This window comes from Rhopalosiphum maidis, chromosome 1 (assembly GCF_003676215.2).
Source record: "Rhopalosiphum maidis isolate BTI-1 chromosome 1, ASM367621v3, whole genome shotgun sequence".
Lineage (NCBI taxonomy): Eukaryota > Metazoa > Arthropoda > Insecta > Hemiptera > Aphididae > Rhopalosiphum > Rhopalosiphum maidis.
The window spans coordinates 62,689,388-62,714,606 of NC_040877.1; positions in this window are offsets into that span (position 1 = coordinate 62,689,388).

Consider the following 25,219-nt stretch of genomic DNA (forward strand, 5'->3'; position numbering starts at 1 on the left):
ATATATTCGCAACGACGACCCTTCGGTTATACAGTGATAGGATGGGCTGTCGGGTGTGGGTGGGTAGAAGGTGCGACGTGTAAAGATACGACGATCCAGGGAGCCATTGATAGAGCGCATTAATATAAATGATCGCGTCGGAATGGAAATATGAAAAAGTAAACAGGATGGGTCAGCGGATAGGTGGTGTGGTGGGAGGTGTATGGGTATACCTAATTTGGTGAGACAATATGGCCCGAGTTGTGTTTCTTTTTTTTAGCTCCTATAAGAGTTTCCCTCGGTTTTTATTACTATTAATCCCTACGTGCAGTTATAATAAAATCTCACGGCGTGTCCCCGGCGCTCGTGTTATCCTGCAACAGCTCCTCTCGCTCATATTATATATATATTATTTTTAAGTCTTTTTTTTCTCAGAACATTATAACTTTACGAAAAGTTCGAAGATAAGTCGCAGCCTGTGAAATATCGTATCACGCCACAGTTATATACACGGAAAACGAACTGAGTATTGTGTCCGGAAATATTTTCTATGGGTATCCATTCATTTTTTTTTTTTTGTGGTTTTTGGTAGGTACAGTATAAAAACGTATAATAAAGTATACTAGTCTGTGCGATGCATATCGATAACTATTTCAAGTTATACGAGTACAATAACTTACAACTTATTCAATATAGTAATGCGTTACAATTCACAATGAATCATGAGTTATGTAAATCATAACAGAATGTAGTCTCCAAATGTAATTATTTGTACGCCTATAAAAATAATTAATTTATAATTTACACCAAGCGTGGTCTATGGCAAAGCTTCTATACTAATTTTCGTAACGCATAGTCAAATAAACGCTAACAACTGGTCCGTGTTTTAAAGTTTTGATAAATTCACCATAATATTAGAATTTAAATATTTCAAAGATTTCTCAACGTGAATACGCGATAGTATAATATTATATAATATATATATATATATGTATGTATGAAAATAACCCCCAGGCCTCTAAACCCTAAAATCGTAAAATCGTTTTTTCACGCAATTTAACAATTCTTTGTATTACTTATACGCAATAATAATTTATTTTATAAGTAATACATTTAAATAGGTAGTTTAAAAGTACATTATATTAATTACGATTTTTCAATATTTTTATCCAGCAGTAAAAAATTTAAACCTAATATAGTGGCATATTGCATTGATATATTACATGTAATACAATATTATTTTACTTACCACACGTTAAATCCTATACATGAACATAATATTGAACATAAGCTGAAACTCTAAGAACATAGGAATTGAATTAGACGAACAGAAAACACTGAATAGCCATATTATAAAGTATTATTTTATTTGACGGTTTAACTTTACGGTTAATGGACCGAAAATGTTCATTACGCACGGCGCGTTATAATGCCAAAGGAATTCGATGGTATTTTTATGACAGCCGTTAAGATTTCATTAAATTTCACACTACCTATATAATATATAACGGTGTTATTTATTATATGAAATCGTATTCCCGGGGAAGGCGTGTAATCTACATCGCTACACTAAGTATTATACTTACTTACTTACTTACATCATGCGATAAAACAATATAGGTATAGTACGGTAAAGTATGTGATTGCAGAAAGATTGATTAAATTATTACGTACAATTTTCAATGTGTTCTTTACAATATTACAATATAATATTATATTTCATATAAAAGTTATTATAAGTGACGGTGTTCTATAATATATATATATATTTTATACACACCATCACATATACCTAAAGACCAACCGGCTTGTGTGTACTAATGTAAATAACACGTTTGTGTTGACGGCATAATATTGTTATCGTTATTATTTATTATAATGTTTCACACGATTTTTGCCATTGTGTAAAATTATAGTGTTTGATGAAAACAGTGGATTTTTCATTTAAAAACTGTACTGGGTGCATTGCGGCACGTTTTCCCACTCGTTCTCGCCGGAGGAATTGTGCTGTTGGGATCGCGCTTGAAAACGAAACTAAAAGAGCGATTTACAAGTATGTGCCGTGCTCGATGATCATTAAAAATCCCGAGTGCTCGCCCAAAAAGTGCAGTTTTCAACAATCGACAATATTATATTATTTCTCTTTGATAATGCAATACGGGTACGTGTACATACAGAAAAATACGGTACTCGTAAACACAAACAAACGGAACAAAAGTATCTCGTTTTGTTTTACGAAAAAAAAAAAAAAAAAGAAAGAAAAAAAAAAAGGGAAACCGCACAGCGTCCAAAAAGATTAGACTGTACGCGGGTCACGCGTGTATAATATTATAATATGTATAATAATATACACAACCCCGTGAGCGTGACGATATTGTTTTTCGCGTGCAAGTTTCCGAGTGCAAAACTCGCGTCCCGTCATCGGGTTGCGCTCGGCGGCGGGGGCAAAGAACACATAATATATTGTATAGTATATATAATAATAATATATTACGCCGAATTTTATTGGGGTGCCGGAATCCGCGCGGCGACAAGGAGGGCTCGCGTTAGACTCTCCCACCCCGGTTCCGTATATGGTTATTAATATTTGAACATAACCTCAATCCTTTTCTGCCGAACGGCGAGATGGGCCCGGGGGAGTGCAGGACGATGTTGGCGATGGTGACGGAGGCGGTGGCGGCAGAGAACGCAACGATGGCAGGGCGTAAAGGGACATTTGCATATATTATTGATCTTTGAAAAGCTCTTCGAAGGCATCCGACAACAATGAGGGTTTGTTGATTAAGGGTCTTTCTTTCCCCATGCCCGTTGATTGTAGTCTTTAATGTGACATGAATGGGGGAGGGGGTAAAGGGAGATTTAATTCGGATCAATACTCGACAATAACACCGAACCGATTTATTGGCACTCGTCGTGAGTACTCTATACATGTATGTATATGTATGTATTATTTTATTATAATAAAATAACAGTACTCCCATCCCCAAAATAAAATAACTTCACGTCGACGTCGTGTATATATGTACATATAAATACAATATGTATATTATTACAAGTATTTATTATATTATGGTATATAACGTATACTGTTATTATTATTTTTCACGTTTTACATACATATCCGGTGCTATACATAATACGGGTATACACGTAGATGGTGCCGCAGAAAACAAAAACGAAACTATTCGTTATTCTAAATATATATAATATACGTATATATAGTGCAGCGCGCGTAAATTATTTTACTCGAACGTCTGAAATTTACATATTACCATTGTGTGCGGTCTTATCCAAAATTCCTTTAGAGAATTATTCATGGTTTATGTGTAAAAAAAATATAATTATCCCTTTTTAAATTTATCATATATGCAAGGCGCGTGCTCAAAGCAAACACTGCACTAAAAGAAGAGTTCTTACGCATACTTCCGTAAAAGCATAAATTATAATTTTCTTGAAAAAAAAAAAAGGTACCTAAATTTGTTTATAAAATTCTAGCAATAAACTACACTCCGAGTTCATAATAATAATGATATAAATATACTAAATACAATACGTATACACGTAGGTATAGTGATTATTGTTGGACTGTCCTATTTAAAAAGAAATACGCAGTGTTATAAATTTAAAATAAATTATTAAAAATTAATCATTACTAAAAAACAAAATGCTAATTTACAAACAATTGCTGTGCCCTGCAATGACGGACGTATGGCATTCAATTCTAAGGCACTACAAACAACTCTAACCTAACACTCTTTCAATGATTATTCCAATCAATAAACCTTTGACTTCTCATTAATGCCTTTGCCCTATGTCCCTATTGTATGTTACGATATTATCAACACTGGCTTCCTATAGTTATAATAAATTCCACAAAAATGTATTAACCACTCTAATTCTCTCATCGCCAACCTAGCATCTACTACAATACCTGATAAACCCTCCCCGTGGCCTCAAACGAAAATGAGCACGTGATATTATTATTAATTAAAAAAAAAACTGAGTTCATAGTTTCATATTATAATACTAGGGATAAACTTTGTGACACGATTAATCTACAAGACAAGTGTCCAATCACAGTGACCGATGCCGACCAACTGAACGCCAATCTCATATTATAATATACATCATACGCGTAATATTATCTTATAATCAAACATTATATTTTAATATAAACAATTGATATTGGACTGCGATATCATTTTTTGTTATCGCAAATCTTCTATGCTCTGATTGGTGAGTAGGCTAGTATATTTGTATATAGGTACAATACGTTTTTGAGAAAAAAACAAAAACGGACGAATAGTAAAAATAAAATAAATTATTAACTGTCATCAATTTTATTACATTTTAATAGTATTATTTTAGATGGCATATCAAAAGGAGGTGTTCGTTTTAACCAGCTAAAAAAAATTCATCATAAATGGTGAGCGAGAAATACAAAAAAACTAAATGATTTTATTTTATTTATATGTACCTAAAATAAATGTACGAAACATACTATTATGTAATAATACATATTAATAAAATTAAATATAAAAATTATGACAAACAGGTTGACTAACATAATAGAAAAAACAACGATTAACGGCTTGCATGTAGGTAATAACCGAAAATTTGTTCTATAATTTGATGTATTTTACTCTGACGGACAGTAGTGCAGTCAGTGGACGCTCCCTTCGCTCATGCCGTTTAGCCTAATTAAAAAATGTCAACTCAATTACTTATTATATTTATTGTATCTATACAGATTATACATTTTTGTCTATATTTTTAATAAAAAAAATGTAACATCACTTCATTAGCATTATGTAAATTAGGTTACGCTGTAGAGTTGATAAACACAATTATACCTATTACCTAAAATATTGTTATATCGCATCCGATTTATGCAATCATACACAGACCCAAATACAACGGCAATGACAAAGACGAAAAACAATAATGAAATTAAAAAAAAACACAAATACGTCCGCGTGAGATGCAAAACTATTGTTTTGTTATTTACCATACGTATAAACGGAAATGAACCCAATTCCCCGCAAACTATAAAAAGCTTTCCCATGAAAATGTATACACACACATATAGAACACAACATTGGCGCTGTTTTGTTTGTCCGGTGTAGAAACCTTCTCTCTACACCAGTCCTCCCCCCACTGCTCCTCGACTATTATTATACTTGCCCAACAATCCTATTATAATTATAATAATAATAATAATAATAATTTTAATTTATATGTATAGATTACATTTGCCAATATGACCTCCACAAAAACTAAAGGTATAAACTCAGTAATTACATATTATCATAAACAGCAAAATGTACGTTCAAATATAATTAATTTTATTCTGTTATTTTTAATATTTAAGTTTAGGAATATTATTTAGTGCCCTAGGTAGAATTTTATTGATTTTAATTTTAAAGCCAGTTATGACTATTATAAACTAGTAGTGTGCTAGTAATTTATTTTACAATACAACTTGAAAGCTCTGTCCTAAATAATATAGTTACCATCAAATTGATGAGAGATAAATATTAGGCATTAAAATAAAATTACTCTAATATTTAAAACAACATCGTGAAATCAATCATTATCAATGTGTAACCAAAAAACGATTTGGTTTCAAGAAAATTAACTATAAAAACAAAAATATTTTAAAATAACTACAAGGTATATAGGGAGGACTGACTGCCACTCTCGACCTCCCCTCTATAACTAGCATACGCCTCTACGTAGGTACTAAGTAGTAACTGGTATATTACACAGTGCAAACTAAATAAGTCAAATTAAAAGGAAATTAGATTTTCTTCGACTTTCTGACTAAGCTTTTTGGTGTTTTTTTTTATCAAAAATTGACAAGAAGAGTTTTAATACAGAGTTAATACTACATATTCATTTATTTATTTTTTATACATGTACATATTATTTTTCGGTGACTTCTATATATTTTAGCTGTCCACAAAGAATTATTTTAGTACAGCCAAAAGTGAGGCCAATTGATTTTGAATTAACATACTTATATCATATTCTGCATGAAATATAACTTTTTTGTACACGTCAAATTCGTTGAGTTTTGACTTTCGAGACACGTCACATAATATAACGATGTAATTATATAGACTTATTCAAGTGAATATAATTATCGATTATTTAAATACTATTCGTATAATATATGTATACGATACAGTCGTATTACACACTTGAGAAGTTTATTATATTTTAATAACAAATGTGTGTCGATATAAAAGTAATAATTTGTTTGCCATAAAATTAGATTACTCATGCAATATATTTGCATAAAGATAAGGTTGATATATTATTACGTAATAAAGTATAAGAGGTAATTTGTGTCCACTTTAATTTTTACCTGAAAATAATGTTTGATATTTAAAAAACGGGGTCAGTAAAACAACACGGTTTATGTTACTTAGTTATATTATATACAGGTTTATTAAAAACAAAAATGCAACAATCTTGATATAGGTAGTGTAGTAGAATTATTTTTCGAATCGAACGTATGAATACATTAACAAAATTTGACATAGCCACATTTTTATTACTTTGCTTATGCCGTGGCCGTATTGGTCATTGTTTTTAATGATATTATTTATTATCACGTAAAATAATGTATTTATTATTTAAATAATATTTTATAGTAGGTACATGCTTTTTAAATATTGCTTAAAAAATCGAATTCAATATAATATAATTAGGCTATTGTATAATATATATATATATATAAGACTATTGAAAGGTAGAAGATAGATATTGAAGGTTGAAGGTAGATATTGTGTTTTGTTATACAATTATGCATCTGAAAACTATCGACACTGACATTTCTAGGCTTCTAGCGAATATTAGAATAAGTAATCAATACGATTTATTATATTGTTATAGTTTTTTTTAGATACCATGTGACATTGTAGTAACGCTTAGGAAGTCGCTGACCACTGTTCAACAAACAATATTTTTTTACCAGAACATTTTGCTATATAAAGTTATAAATTAAAAAATCTTATGACACAATAGCTTAAAACACATTTTTATAACACTTTTAACAATAAAATTAGGTATGTAAGTTGTCGCATAAAAAGTAATTTTTGAAGTTGTAAAAGTTGACCCAGAGGCGTAACATGTTCAATTTACAAAGCGGTTCTAAGAGTGTTGAAATATAAGTATAAATATTTAATTGATTAGCGGAGTCAAACTACGTGAAGCTAACCCTATAGAATTATAATCTACAAATAATAATTAAAAGACATTTTTTTACATGTATACAACAAGTTGTTTAAATAATAATTTGAAAACTCGTAAAATGATTCTTATTTAAATTTTAAATCATTTATTAAGTTGAACTTTACTTATTATTCATTTCATTGTGACCTACATTATTAATATTTATATATTTACACAATTTAAATAAAAATAAAACCAACATAGATTATTCATGTAAAAGCATTATAATTTCCAGACTAGAAAAACTTATTATTTTTTTCAGTTTTTTTGAACTAATCAAATAAAAAAAAAATACAATATCATCGATACCAATGATACAATACAATGTCTATGCGGTAAGAATATAAGATCAATTTGTTTTGTGTATCACTATTACTTTTAAGAAATTCGCTTCCATTTTTTTCTATTCGCTATTTTATGTATAAAATAACACTATACAAATCCACTAAAAACTTTTTCTGCCTTTTTCAAGAATCAAAACGAATAAGACAATTGTGTTAAATTGAAATAATGAAACTTGGTATAACTGTGTTGGTCGTAAATTGATATAAAAATCAACAGTATATTAGGAAGATGGAAATTAGTAATAATTTTAATAATTAAACTAGCTAATCTACGATGACCAGATGTACATATTATATTATACATTTAATATTTATGATAATTATTTAGTATTGAACATTGCATTAAAATGTAAGTGGATATGTAGACATATATTGTTTTGTTTTTAATAATAAAGTACAATGCGTTATACTTTCGATTGTCTTTCTGATGTAGGGTACATAAAATACGACTAACATCAGCTTTATTATCCGTCCGCAGTAATAATATATACTCTCGGTAGAATAGCTAATGCTGATTATTTATTAGGGGCCTAAGCCATACTCTTTTGCTGTAGTTCAATGGTTTTGGTAAGGCTGGATCAGAATTAAATTAATTAAATGTTTATTATTTTAATTAATAATAAATTGTGATTAAAAGAAAATCGATCGTTATATCAGTGCAAATTGACCTTATTTAATTCGATTTAATATTCTAGAGATTTTTGCAAACAAATATTTTATAATAAATTAAGATTATCTACTATACCTATGAGGCTATGAACACAGTATGTTTAATCATTAAACAATGATAGTTGCATATTTATTAAATAATATTAAAAATCATCTGAATCGTTCTAGTTATTTTCCAATTAACTTTGATAAATTGTGATTTATTGTGCAGTAAAATGAGAGCATTTAATAAGAGGTTTTTAATAGTCTTCATATTATAGCAATTTGTAAAAATCTGCAATTTATTCGTAATATTAAAAATGTAAACACTTGAATTTATGTACCTAATACTTGAAAATTGTGTATACCTAATTCTAACTGACATAAAAAGATAAATCAAGCATAAAGCCATTAGTTTTACGAATAATTGAAGATATATTAAAAAAATAACAAATTTTCATAAATTGATTTTAGTTATTTTATTGTAATTTGGAATATATTAATTGTGGAGACTAAACATTCTATTGATAATTAATATATTATTATTGAATTCAACAGATAATGAAAATATGATCATAACAATTAAACTGATTTTAATCTTTTTATACCATAACGGCATGAATTTTCACACCACAGGGATATTATTATATCAGTACTGATTATTATTATATCTATAGTCAGTGGCGCAAATAAGGGGGGCTTTGGGAGGCTAAGCTCCCCCCCTCCAAAAAAAAAAAAAATTACTCAAAGCCCCCTCAAAAATTATATTATGTGTATTAATCTTTATAAACATTTTTTACCTTGTAATTAGACATTTTTTCTTTACACCAATGAGAACATTTTTTTTATTAACTAATTAGCATATTAAACAGCATTTGGCATTATACGATCGTAATTTCCAAATTTTTCCAAAATGTTTCAAGTAGCTATAACTCTTCCAATAAGTACAGCAACCTGTGAGAGATCATTTTCTGCTATGCGACGATCTTAAAACATGGTTACGCAATTGTATGAATCAAGATAGATTTAGTAATTTAAGTATTTTGAATATAGAAAATAACATTAGTATCAATAATGAAGACATTTTAAATATTTTTGAAAAAACTGAAAGACGTATACAATTACATTAAAATATATACCTATCTATTTATTTATATATTATGTTCAATTACATTACTTATTAAACTACAAATTATTATTATTATTTTTTTTTTTTTAATGAAATAAATCGGTTTATTTATTAAATTATAAATTTGTATTACTATAATATTAATACTTATGTTATATATGTGTTCTATGTATGATACTTAACTACTTAAGTCAAAATTGAAGAAATACAGGTATCCTTAAAAATATATACTAATGTACTTTGTACTAACATATTATAATTTAAAAAAATTTTCTTGGGGCTTGAGCCCCCCTAAATATTTTTACTATTTGCGACACTGACTATAGTAATAAAAAATATTTGATTATTTTAAAATCATTGAAATAATAAATAAATAAATTACTCAAAATAATAGTATAAATCAGTGTTTTTCAACCTGTGCGTCGCGGCTCCCAAAGGCGTCGCCGGTCATTATTAAGGGAGCCGCGTTCGCAATAGAAACTAAAAATACAATTTCCGCGCACCAATACATATTACATTTTGGGTGTGTGAGACAGATCGGCCGTCGATAACCGTGTTTGCGATATCGAGTAATAGCATATTTCGATAACTATTTACATTTATTTGATGATATAATGCAACAAAAACAAGCACAGCCGTCCCATTAAAAATAAAGTTAGATTAAAATTATTATAAATAATTTAAATTTGTTTATTTTTAAATATTCGTATGGGAGCCGTACATTTTATTTCAAAATCAAAAGGAGCCGTGGACCCGAAAAGGTTGACAACCACTGGTATAAATTATTTATTTATTGATGATAGAACCTCGTCTTATATTTTCAGTATTTACAGCTCGGTTTTTTTAAAATTAAGATCTCAAAAATGTGCAGCGTTCCTCGTCATTGAGTAAGCCACTGTAATGAAAAGTTAAATTTGAATTCAATGATAACTCATTGTATACAAAATATGATTCTGTGAGAAGACGGCAAAGAACGGTAAAATCTTAATAATTAATCTAAATATTTTGAAAATGTTATTGCGTATAATAAAATAGATACAAGTTTTAAGTGCGCAGTGCCTCGAATAATATAATTTTTGAATTAAAACAAAATAAATAAAATCGTTATTCTCCATTTAACATTTATTTTTTTTACTTATAACAATGAATCTTATGATTCTATTTTGTAACTTATTGAATAAACAATTACAAAAAACAAAAAATAAAATAAAAATATTGACCACATTTTAACTTGAAATTTATGAAAAAAATCTGCTTACATATTTTTAGATTTTTAATTTTATAGTATGAATTATACTTGTAAGTAACTTAGTAAATGGTTTCAAACCTCTATATAAAATAAATTGAATATTTTATAAATTTTTAACTACAAAATAATTAGCAAATTGTCAAGACTTTAAAATACTTTATAATCATAACATGAATATAAAATGCTAATATTAACGTTAAGAAGTAAAAACTAACAAATACTCACGGTTATTATTCTATTTTTTCTTGTTTTTCTCGATTATTTTGAAAAGTTTTGGACAATTTTAAATTTTAGCCAACTATATATTATAAGAACCAACTAGATCCGATTTACTATCGAAAGGTATTATTATGATTGCAATTGTTATGCATTCATCGCTCCGCCCAGAAACTAAAACTACTAAAGAAACGCAACCATTTTCGTAATTCAACGTGCGCGCCAATTGCAATGCATTAATTGTACAACGGTAAAACGGAAAATAGAATCACAAGTCACCGCAGTGTACCTAATTCGAATTTTCAATCGCAACCAGTCGGTCTCGCGTTCTGTTCCGAACCGATGTGATTCGCGGAAAACCCGAATACGGGAAAAACTCATCTAATTATAGACGAACCGTGAAGATCGCGCTCCGGGCTATAATTTCGGCGTACAGAGTAATGTTGTTTATAAATAGAAAATCTTCCGGGAAAAAACGATATCGGTTTCTATTTGATTCTTTATTTATATAATACCGTACTGTTGTGCCGTGTTTACGCGCGTTAAAAATGTAGAATGATGAAATTTCCTAGTACCTAAGCGTTTTTTCCTTTACGAGAAACTTTTCAAAGAAAATGTAAAAACAAGTTTTATGGTACTCTGCGGTTAAGGCGAGTTCGGAGAAAGCGGTCCGGGATTACTGTACACCTGATATTTTACTATTATAGCGCGTAACTATAGAATAACATATATAAATAATTTGTATAATACGCGAGTTGCAGTTAATGTTTAACGAGAATTTAATTTTAAATGATTCGGCCGAAATGTTACTATGTTATTGTCAGAATAATAATAATAATAATAATAATAATATTATGTTATTAAATACAATATTATTATTACCGTGAAATGTGGTTCATCGGGCGATCTGCGGGTAACGTTCGAAATTATACGAAATATCGATCGTTCGATAATTATATTTTGATTTACGCTTCCAAGTAATTTCCATTGTTATCAATTATTAGAAGTAAAGTACTGTTTATAATCAACAGCATTACCGTCGTGCGATATAATATAATGATATTAGCAATGGTTCGGTGTTTTTTCTTAAATAATTGTTTTGAATTGTTTTTCAATGGAATACACAAACTAATTCGGTAATAAACCAATTGTACATGGTACGAATATAATGTTTTAAAAACTCGAAAATGTATGTCGGACGACCGCGATTGGGCGGTATAACCGCCTTCAAAGGTTTGTCATCGCCGTCTCCTCGAGACAGCAATGCGTTTTTTGAATATTTATTATCCAATGCCACCGCCACAGCAGCAAAGTGGAAAGAGCAGCGCCTCTGCGGGGGTGGCTGCACATAGGACGATATTGTACAGTATTTATTCGTCGTAATATAAATAGTATAACGGGGAACAGCCGCGCGACGCACACGACAACAATAATGTGCGGTGCGAATATCATAGGTGCCGCGACGATTAAATTGAACGGCGTCTCGTCCGCCGCATTTTCGGCTGATTGGGTCGGGGGGCGGGTGGACCGAGGATATGATATTATTATAATATCGTGCAGAATACGACGATAAATAATGTACAGCAAAAAATAATAATACTTCCTCCTTCTTTTATTTTTTTATCACTCAATAAAAGTTTGGCATCCCGGTTTTCCCGACGTCGGCCGTATTGCCACTCGATGGCAAGGGGACGGGAAACGGGTGGAAAAAATACCCGACCGACCACCCGCGCGCATATATGAGAAAACTTTCGTAATAGGGAGCGCGCTTGACGATGACTTTTGAATCGTTAATGGTTTCCGCAGTTTTAAATAATCCGGTGCACTGATATAGCATATTATAATAATAATAATACACTGCAATATTGCGACTATACGAACAAAAATGTCAAGTGATACTCGATTTTATTATGACGACGACGACACGGCGACAATAATAATAATTTTATAGAGGAAGAACCTCAGTCGAATCCAATAACGGCGTGTTATTGCAGCATTGCAGTCTGCAGCTTGGGGGTAAGAGTATAGTGCATTAGTGCATCGCCTAGTCGTGATGAATTGTTGCACTACACAGTTGTACACAACGCTACATTAATAAAACCCGTCATCACGACTCTACTAACTTATTTTTTTCTTTATAAACAGTCTGATCACGCTTATATCAACAAACTTTTAATTTTTTCTTATATTTAGGCTCATAAAAAACGCTTATATATGTTACGACTACGACGGAAATTATAGTAGTTATAACTTTTAACGTGCATAACAATATGATAATCTCATCATCGTCGACATATTTAAAAAAATCAAACCTTGCAATAGAAATAACTTCAATTTTCACTATCGGTAAGGCGACATAAAAACATTCAATTCGTATCAATTGGATTTGATAGGCGATTACGATAACGTTCTTAATTTACACACGTTTAATTATATATATATAATAAAAAAAAAAAATGACTGATTATAATAATCAAATAACCATACCGTTTTTCGTTTCACCGGCATTGTGCAATAACTGCCTGCCATTATTACATCGAACCATAATCATGTAATCGTCTCTTGTGTAGTATATGGTTGACGTTTTGTCGAGCGACCGGAAACGCCACATGCAGTAAAGCCGTCTCTGTCCAACTTATAGAGGATGCTCGTCGCACATAGTATGTCTTATAATAATAATATTAATTAATCACCTCGAACAGCACTGCTCGTCACCGTTTATTGTAATTAGTTTTTGAAGACGCGAGTTCTCTCGCCGCCGCGTTCGACAATTCGGTCATTTGTCAATTGTTGTCATTGTTGTTCGGTTGTATAATAATAATAATAATAATAATAATAATATGCACGCGTGTAAAACAACGCGAATTTTCCACATTTGCGTACAACGGTTTTTAATTAAATTTAACGGACTATAAATTCAGTCTCGCTTCAATTTCTCGTCTCGTATGATAATTTATTGGTATAGTCACTATAATATTATACGCGATTAAGTTATATATACATATATATATATATATATATAACAGTACAGCACACCTAGGTTATTCGTTTTACAGTTTTACACTGTTCTGACGTTTATTATTTATAGTTTATACACGCGTCCGCGAGTACAATTTATTATAGTTCTATACAGAGAACTGGCGGCAAGAATTTCGTTTGAACTGTTAGCACTCAATCATTTATACATCATTGTATCAAGTACGTTTTTAGATAGAATACGTATGGCGAATTTATTAAACGAGATTTGTAAGTCACTTGATTTTTCGTACGTTTTGTGTCAGTATTTTTTTTTCAAAATGTTCTCTTTTAATTCACTTCAATGTACCTACAATTTTCAATAATACTAATTTAAAACTTGAAGGTTTTCGATTTGTTTTTTTTTTTTCTTAAAATATTTTATTCATTTTAAATCAAAAGTTATATTATAAGTAAGTCTATCGTATGCAAGTACATGTGTGTAATTTCTAAAAATATCAATAATTTTAAAGTTATATAATTTCAATTCACAATTGACATAAATCGTCTAAGGGTATGATTCGGCGTTGCATTAGTTTACCATCACATTCTTGTAATAATTTACAGCGAAACCGTAGTTGAAGTTTTTCATTTTGTTGACCCAAATTTTTAAATTAATAAGTTAACAAAATATATTCTTTACAAAATTAAATATCAATATGTCATTTCCACGTATTTAACTATGTGAATATAATATATATCAGACATCAGTATGTCACAAGTTGCAATAAATAAACTAATAATCAATCAGTATTCAGTATACTATTATTTTCACAAATACTTCATTATATTACCTAAGTACCGACTACCGACAGTAAATTATTGTTTTATTGCATGTCGTATGGATGTATTTATTGATTCATTATTTTATTGGTATTACATTTTAAAGCAATATTTTAAATAATGATAATTCGTGCTTAATTAAGTAAGACATTCAAAATAATATCAAACTACTATTGCATATCGAGATTAATGAACCCAAGATAATTGTGTAGCCAAATAGCCTATCTAAAACGTCACACCATGAAATGCACAAAGACTAAACTTGAATATTTTTTATAAATAAAATATATTTGATATATTTATATACATATTATGTAAATTTAAAATGTACCTTTACAAAATTCTACAATTTATCATTTAATGTGGGATGAAACACAAAAATAAGTGTCTATAGAAACAAATCATGATTTATGGATATATTATTAGGCATTTTATTTCCACTATAACAATTAATTAGTTTTTGTATTAATTTTCCATTTGTATACCTAAAAGTCGAGGTATTTCTTTATTTTAAGTTTGTTTCTTTGTTATTTTCTTATTGGATAGTACTAAATATGGAGTATTTCAAAATTTTTACGAAATTAAAAAGTTCTCTTTGTAGTTTGGTACCTAATGAAAATATTTTGATTTTAAAAATAGTTATGTAAAGTTTAGTATTAATTCATTTACTTAAAACTCAATGTTACTTATCTAATTAAGATCATTTATGGACCAAACAAATATGCATCTTAAAAAAAAATCATAAAAAAAATTAAAACTTTTTATCTCAACACTTGAACTCGTCTATACTTGTAATAAATTATTCTTAATTTATTTATTTAATATACATTGCAACCTCATAAGTATTTACTTTTTTCAATTTAGAAAATTATGTTTCGTCTCAAGAGTTTTTAATTTAAACACATTTTATGTTGAATGTTGACGACAGTTTATTTTGTAATATAATATTAAGTTTTCATTTAATTTATCGAATACTTGTACCTTGAACATTTTTGTGAAACATGATTATTAACATGATTTTAGATCATTATGTTTAAGTATGAGTAATACATTTTGTAAATATAAAATACATATAATTCATTTATTAAATTTGTTTTGACCAACATTTTTTTCGATTTGATAACCACGAATTATTAATATAGTTAATTATTTTAATAATATTTCAACAAACATAATAATTTAAGTATTTTTAATTTTATCTTAGAATACTCAGAAAAAAAATGTTCTATTAACACCTATTAAACAATCAAACATAAAATAAAAACTATAAATTGTCATAACGCAATAGTTTTAAAAAAATTGTGTATTTAATAAAAAGTTGTTGTTATATCTTATATTAAATTGAATTTACTTGAGTTTTGCGTGGCTTATCAAATCCCACTATTATAGTATTATGTGGAACGGCTGATGCTTAGTATTTTAACGGATTTAAAAACAAATGTGATAGCAGTCAGCAGTTAAAGAAAACAATACCCATTATAGTAACTAGTAAGCACCGGAAAGCATCCGACGGTGTATATATCCATTATTATATTTGTTTAACGCGGGAGCGATGTTGTTTCTGCCGCTGTTGTGTCCAAAATTCACAGACGCACTATGATCTATGATTTGTGAAACGAGGCGAGAAAAAATACGCGCGTACTGCTAACGATTATTAAAAATTATTATATTTCGCGTCTTAATTAGATTTTAGAGCCATTTCGCCACCGGGTGTCCGTAATTCCGACAAAAAAGTGCAACAAACAACACCGGGACATAATAAATCCGAGTTGTGAAACGGCATAACTTTTTATTTAGAGTCAACACAAATTCACGGGGGTCTTGAAAACTTAAAGCATGATATATTGAACCAGGTTTTGTATATTTTCGCCGGTTTTTTATGTTTTTGGGTGGTGGCAGGATAAAAAAAAATATTTAAAAATATATATTTATATATGATATATATACCTACCAGTGGACGCCTCCCAGGCTCTAATTATTATTAACTTATTAACGCCCTTAATTAATATAAACTACCTTTCTTAATTACTTGAAATTACCCGGAGCCCACATACTTTCTGAATGTCTCCTCGAAATGTTTTCCTGCTCCCTCACCACCGGCTAGTATAGTAATAATATATGTACGAGCATCATCTTTTCGTGCCCATTATACCCCTCGACTGCACGATATAGTATATCGTGTCACCGCTGTCGACGCGACCACCGCCTGGAAAACTTTTCGGGGGTTTTGATACATGTACTCGGGAATTTCCAACCATCTCTCTCCAAATGCCTTCTGGATCCTGTGGGACTGTAGAATTATCTCCCGTTTAATACATCCCAGGTATCCTTTTGACCGTCTCATCGGAATGTCACATAGAGACCTTTTTCGACAAGGTTTTATATTTAATGCTTCATTCGCGTTTTAATGTTTTACTATATATTTTTTTAAACGAGGTTTTTTTTAACTTACTGACCAGCTGGCAAACCTTAAGTTACATTTCAAATCTCTGTTTCACGTACTAGATTTGTGATGATATACTACGTACGACTTTTTACTACATTTTTTGTTTGTTTGTTTGCTGAACGTTTAAAACGAACGATAATTCTCATTTAACGAGTTTTAATGGAAACAAAAAATAAAATAAAATGTAAGTTTAAAACTAAACTATTTTAATAGACCAATTTAATACGTGAAATTATTCAACTGAATTTGCATATTTTTTGTAAGTAAAATTTTAGTATAATTAATCTATATTAATTACTATTATTCAAAATCATTAAAAACATAATGACAGTTTTCAGAAATTAAAAATCAAACAAAAAATATCGATATAGTGTTATAGCATTTATATATAATATCGTGATAGCTTATACTGTTTTATGTTACACATTAACAATACGAAGAATAATTTTGTGCTATGTAAACTGTGAGTAATCTAATCAATTTATCAAACAATAAATCAATATTAAATAATAATACGTATATCATATTATTCGATTAACAATAATATTGTTATTTTATGAGTATATTATAGCCTACGAATCATCGATACTATTTCTACGTGCGCGTGTACTGCTCTCGTATGTTAACAGCTATCGTGTATATAGGCATGTATAGAGAAAGAGTTTGTGGATTGAGTGCAACCAGAAGCGCCTGGCGATATGTAATTATACACACTGACCCCGGAAACGGACGAAGCATACCAATGAGATGGAGAAACAGGAAGGCCCGGGAAGGGAGGATGAGAAAAAAATTCATAAATAATATCCGGATGACCCGTCCGGTATTTATAGACGGATGAAATATCATCCCTTTATATATTCGTGTGTATGCGCGTATATCTCTCTTTTTTTAATATGAAAAGTTGAAACAAAAAAAAAAATTAAAAAAGGCACAGATGAAAGAAACGCGTATGTGGGCAAAAAAACGACGATATGCAGGCGAAGGGGTGAGAAATAAGTATAATTACCCCTCTTTTGTCCCGATGGCTAAAAATGTTTTGATATATTCAGCACCGAAAAATATCTCTACCCCGTCTTTACAGTCGGCCGATTCCGACCTTTTTTTACCCTACCACCCACCACCCACACCCTTCTAAGGGATCGGCTTCATAAAAAGGGTTACACAATGAAACAAAGATAACGGATATGACGTATGGATTAGTCCCTTTTATTTTTAACCCACTACTCTGCGTGTCCAACTATATACCGCCGCCTCCGCCGACTACACATGCACACACACACACATATGTATATATATGCACACACATAACTCCCTTCGCCGTTTTCTATATGTGAACGCACACACACACACACACGCGCGCACTCGCACACGTATTATATCGCATATTATGATATGTATATATACGCACGCACGCACACACATACACACACGCACACGTACGGTCGCCGACGAAGGGATTCAGTTTACCATAAGGGACGCGCGCTGTCCGAGCCAGGATTAAACGTCCCCCTAAGACAAAAGGTGTTATTATAGGGAATATTTTATAATATTTCGCGTATATGTGCGGTGTATAAATATATTATATTATATGATATGATATACGTATACATGACGGTCCAGCGGACGCGCGCGCCGCAACGCAATTACAGCTCCCCGGTGATATAATCATTTATAACGATCTGGAAACCGAAAAAGTTGACCGAAAGTGCGGCGGTGTCCGGTCCCATTACGAGGGTGTAGGTATAGCGCGGTGTACAGTGGTAGCGAAAATATTTTTCACCGATTTAAGATACCGCGTGCGCATGTTTGAAATACAATAGGTAATATTATTATAATATAATATGTGCAGTGCGGTTGTGGAAAATACTAAATAATAATAATAATAATAATAATATACCTAATTATATAATAATGCTCAAACACTCTCCGCTACGGAGTACACGGCGTGCAGGTAGGCAACGCGATCGCAATCTCATTTATACGTCGTAGGTATTTCCGTGCGTTTTCCGAACGTATTGAGTTTAGGCTATTTATTGCTTCAATGTTTTATTTTAAACGCTTTTATGTTATATTATATATTAATCTATCTGGTGTACGGACAGTTAACTCGGAAATACATATTAAGTAGATATATGATTTTTAATTACCAGTAAATTACGGTTGAAATGATTAATTTCTGGTCGATTTTAGACCGTCGCCATTGCGCGTGGGTTATTTCGGTTTGACGTTATTTGAAATTATTTAAAATCCTCGTTGGCTGGACCCGCTCCAACGATTCTGAAAAAATAAAATAAAACTAATGCTCTTGATGATGCGTACAAACACGACTTTACAATGTAGGTACGCTTGGCCTACAATGTTATGCCAGGAGTTGTAGCATACGATTTTAGTATAGGTACATCGAATGTTTATTGCATATAATTTCTAGTTACAGGCCACTTTATTACAGCGGAGATATGTAATTACATCCATCGTTACTAAAATGGTAATCGCTTATACATGGCCTATATTTTACCAGAGTAAAGGTACATTATATAGGAAACTGGCTTTTTAAAGTATTAATCTGCGTTTATAAATATATTTCGATTATGTATTTTAAGGGTACATAGTGCCCATAGGGGTAAAGATATTATCACACAAATACTTCTACCGTCATAGAATCATAAAGTACATTTTATATACGCATTATGTACTTGTCATACACTCATATATATTAGAGAAAATTATATTATTTATTAATCTTACAAAAACCAAAATGCTTTGATTTTGTTTTAAATACGTTTTTTTTTTTTATTCGAGAGCCGTTTTCTGTTTATGATATTTAAACTATTTAGGCCAGAAATTTAGTGCGAGTAAATACCATATAGTCCTCTATAGTTTAGGATTTAAAACTGATCAATACGTTTTAACAGATAATTTAATAATAATAGTTCTATATACTAATATTTAAAAATGATATTTTATAATTAAAAGTGTTATTTAACATTTTACAATGTATAATAACTGTGTTGGTAATTTCTAACAATTAAAGTGAAGGTTTGGATATGATACAGATACCGTGTATAGGATGAGTCTCGCTTTTGCTTGCACCTCAACAAAAACTATTTATTGTATTATCACTTTTAATTATAAAGCGATCATAAATCACTACGTTCATATATCAATAAAAATTTTAGTGGATCTTAATTTTTAAAAAACCGTTAAGAGCATTATTTACAGTAGTATTCATATTTTGTACGTCTATTTCAATTTTTCAGTATAATTATATTATTATAATGCGATATACTGTTATGCCACATGTACTATAAAATAAATAAAGTAAATTTAGTTAAGTAGTTAAAATTATTAGATTTAAGCTTATTTTATAATAATGTTTTTAATTATGTTCAGAAAGCAGAAATAAACAAATTAAAACTATATCATTATATAGATTGAAAATTATAAAACTACCTTGTGACAACTTTAAAAACGTAATTTGTGTGTGTATTAATAATACATGCTATAAATATTTTAATCACCTATGCATTTTAATACCATTATTTTATAATCTTATATTTATTAGTTATTGATGAAATAGCTATCAATTTTCGTTTATTTAAAGATAATCATATTTTAATTTTTCAATTTGAAGAAACATAATTTTATAAGCACTTATATTGTATATTATATTGAACACATATTATATTTTTATTTTATAAAGATATACAATTTTAATTAAAAAAGTAATGCATCATGTATACATTTCATGGATTTACCCTTTCCACCGCTTATCTAAATTATAAATACTTATTGTAGTAGGTACTTAATAAAATTATATTTGTTTAACATTCAGTATTGACATATACAATTTGTCCTGAAAATATTCTTTTGCTTCAGTTTATAAAATCAAAAATATGCATTGTCGTTTCGAGTTAATTCGTATCATAATAATTGTTTGTATAATGTTGGTGGTGTCTAAATCTTATGTGTGCTATTTTGCTTAACGAAAAAAGTTAAATAATATCTACATAATACTAACAAAACAATAATAATATTATTTATGATAGAACATAACATTGCATATTTGTTGTACAATATTATCCAATTATTAATACTATTAGTTATTCTTACCTATAGAAAGTAAAATATTTTAAATATAATAATTTGTATAATGCGTCTTAAATAATTAAACATTTATGGATAGACGTTGTTGGACCTTTTATTGTTGTCGGAAGTCGTCTTTATACCGTCGCTTTTGATCTCTTGAAGTTTGTCAACAATTTAACGTCCGGTGTGGCATGTAGTGAACTATGCAATTTTGTCTTGCGTTTATAATCTAAAATAATAATTCTAACATGAGTACATGCGTCCTGTCTTAGTACTATACTATAACGTTGTTATACGTCGTAACAATATTACATACCTTCACTAAAACATATATTTTAAATATTTATATAATAATATACTAATAACAAGTATTTATTCATGTTCATATTATATTATTTGCGTATAACGTGTTTATTTATCTCTGCTAGGATCGAATAATCGTTGGAATAAAAAAAAATATAATCTCGTACAACTTGATGAATTTAAATGTATCAACGAGTACACTGTTCTATTTTACTCGAAAATTTTTATCATTTTATTTATATTATGATATTATTATAATATACGAGTATAATAGTGTATAGTACACACGAAATTCGTGTATATAGTATATATATATTATATAAACAGTGAAGTATATCAAATAATTATTTAAAACCATTGTATTGTAACTTATATTTCTGTAGGTTAAAAAACATTTTTCCTCGAATGACTGAGTATACACGTAAATAAAACAAAACCATTATTTCGATTTAAAAATTTAATTTTGAGTTTTTTGTTCTGTAGTGAATTATTTGTCCAAACTAATGTATACACTTTTTTCTTCACGTTTTAACTCTCCGTAGAAATATTATTTTCCCGAAAACTCACATTGAAAATTACGCATAATTTTACTTACATTGCCCCAAACATTTGTATTTTTGATTTATCCGTTGATTAATAATAAATGCATAGGCAGGATATATTAGTATTCTTTTGTTAAAAATAATTTCACAAAAATATAGAAACGTATTAGATTTTACGGGATCAGCTACAAAAGTATTTGTAATTAAATACTGTGGGTATTAAAAATGATTTTGAAGAGAATGATTTATTAATTATTTCAATTTATATTATGTTTATTATTTATTAACTGTTGTTTTTGACACTCGGAATAATTATTTGACAATCGCACTTAGATAAATCTGTATAGAGTTTCCTTTTGTAGCTCATAATTTGTATAGTAAAACACACAGCGTGACATTAAAAAGTGATATCAAAGAAAACGACGCTTCCCATTTTGTTATCGTATACACACTATATACTAATATTATTATTATTATTATAATGTTCGTTGTATTTTGCCTATCGAGGTTATATTTTATGGACGCCAGCGCCAGATCGGTTTAAGATGAAAAGCAAACATTAAATCTTCTGTGACCGCGGAATGATTTTTTTCTTAATATATATATACATCATTTTTTTCTTGTGGTTTCACGAGCGATAAAGCTCGCGAGTAAATTAAATTTTAGAAAAGGCAAAATAAAAATAAATAAATAAAAATACGAGAAGTAAAACCCATAAATAAAACGGAATCGAGGGAGAACGCCGAACATCAGTATTAAATTATATTTTGAGATGAGAAAGAGAAAAAAAATACAACGAAAATGTAGTTTCGTTCTCATATTTGCTCTTCTGGCAATAATTAAAAAATATACATTGCAAAAACGACCGTTGAGATCATCAGCCCGGAAACTAATAAATCTTTCTTTTTTAATTACGCTTGTTCTTATCAAATAAACCACCGGTTTCCCGGTCATTGCAATCTGCATCTTATAATAAGTTCATTTTGTTGTTTTTTTCCCCCTCGACTTTAAAACTACCAAAACACGTGAATTATTGCTTCAGTCCGGATGTTAACGATTTTGCATAATATTCCGTCTAAAAATCGGTCATATGTTTGTGGCTATCTATTTTTTAAATTACTACTATTCATTTCAATCGCATAATAATGTAACGTATTATAATAACATTGTAGAGTGCCCATTATATCATATGCTTCCATTTGTATTAAATTACAATAGTATACTTTAATGTACAGACAAATTAAGTAAACCGTTATGGAATATTTAATTTTATATTATGTAAATGTATATATTTGTTTACTTTTAATGTCGTTAATCTCGAACATTTTGGAAATGATACTATTATAGACAATATCTTCATATAGTACCGGCGTTCATGCATTACCTAGTCTTACAAAAGCGCGTGTAGGTACTAACATTAATTTTTAATTATAAAACAATAATAATTGTTGGAATATAATTTCCGGAAATGTATCATTATTATTACCTTAATTGACTGAAAAGTTAGGTATAATATTTTGTTTATACATATATTTATCTAGTTTAATTTACTGAATTACTTAGGTGCTTTATAAGCTCATAGAATCGGGTGTTCGGTCTCGAAAGTTGATGTACTTCAAAATGCCATAATTGTAAGACGGTATGCTTTATTTCGAAGTTAAATAACAATAGCACTATTAATTTTAATAATTTTTTAGCAACTACATAAGAATCATAAGATTTATGTATTTAACGCGTATAGAAGGACATTGGTACATAATGTGTACTACACATTGGTCACTAAATCATTGTGCCCAGGTCAGTGTACGGCTGATTATAATAGAGTATAAAGCTGGCGCCTATAGTGGTCAGCGGTTTGGATTCAATGGCTTTGCGAGCAAATATTTCTGGCAATGGGCCAATTCACCTGTAGTAGTTTTCTCATATGGAATACTTAGACACGAATGTCTGCACACGTATGTCTGATAATTTTTTTTATTAATTTGTAAGACCGTATAATATGAAAGTGCATTCATTTTGAAAATCTGTAATGATGTTATCAATTACTTCAAATATGATACAGATGTACAGCGTCTGTAACAAAATTTAGTGTTTACGATTGCCGATTATTCCATGTTTAGTTACTTTAACTGGTATTTAGTAGTTAAGACAACTAATAACGTTAATAATATATTACATTCCAGTGACGATAATAATATTACCTCAGTTTACTGTAATATTTACTTGGTTATAATAATATAATAATATCGTAGTTTGACGTATTTTAACAAACTATAATAATATATAATATGTGCATTTACTTGTATAACACTGAAGAAAATAGATCTTTAAAGTTACTACTCGATAATCCAGTCATAAAGCTTCTCCAATAATTGTTTTATAATTTAAAATTAATTATTCGTGTTACAGATTGTATCGTTGTGATACCTGGAAGATTAACCTAACGAAAGTGATATAATTAAATTTATCTGTCGATTTTATGAAATACGGGCACAACGGTGTAGTTTTGTGTAGGTTGGTTGTTATGTCTAATTGAATTAATCGTTAATTATCTACAATTATGCTTTAGTATACAACAAACAGTTCAATATAATAATACATACGGAACTTTGAAACGCGACACACAAGTCACTATATGCATAATATTAATCCTTTGACTAATGATTAATGACTAATAATTACGGTTTAGGTAGTTTTATGTCATGCGCGATAATAATATAACATAGTCAATAACGATTGTCTTCTTGAAAAAGTAATTATCGACATTAACGGCAAGGCATAATATGGCTAATGGTCTATTTAATACACTAATTATATTATAATTTATAATAATATTGTATTCGTAGCATCGTGTACTGGCGCTATACGCAGCGCCAGTCCGTAAATCCGCAAAACGAGATTTTACACTGCGCCTAATTATAATCTCTGGTACAGTCCTTACCATATCTGCCGTTACCGCACAGCGTGCTCTTATCGCGTGATATAATACGTCATTTTCGTGTGTACGTTTATACACCTGTATTATACACTATACAGCACACACGTGACGTTAAAACGCGAGTCTTCCATAACTCGTCGGCCGACGAGGAGAAGACGACACAGACGAGTATGTAGTTATAGTTTTAGTTACTGCAGTAGTGGTAGCAGATATTATATCCAATTAGAAGTAACACGCGTATTGTGTTAACACGACTTCCGCGGCGGTGAGGTCGTTGTTCTCGATTTTTCCTCAGCCTCATC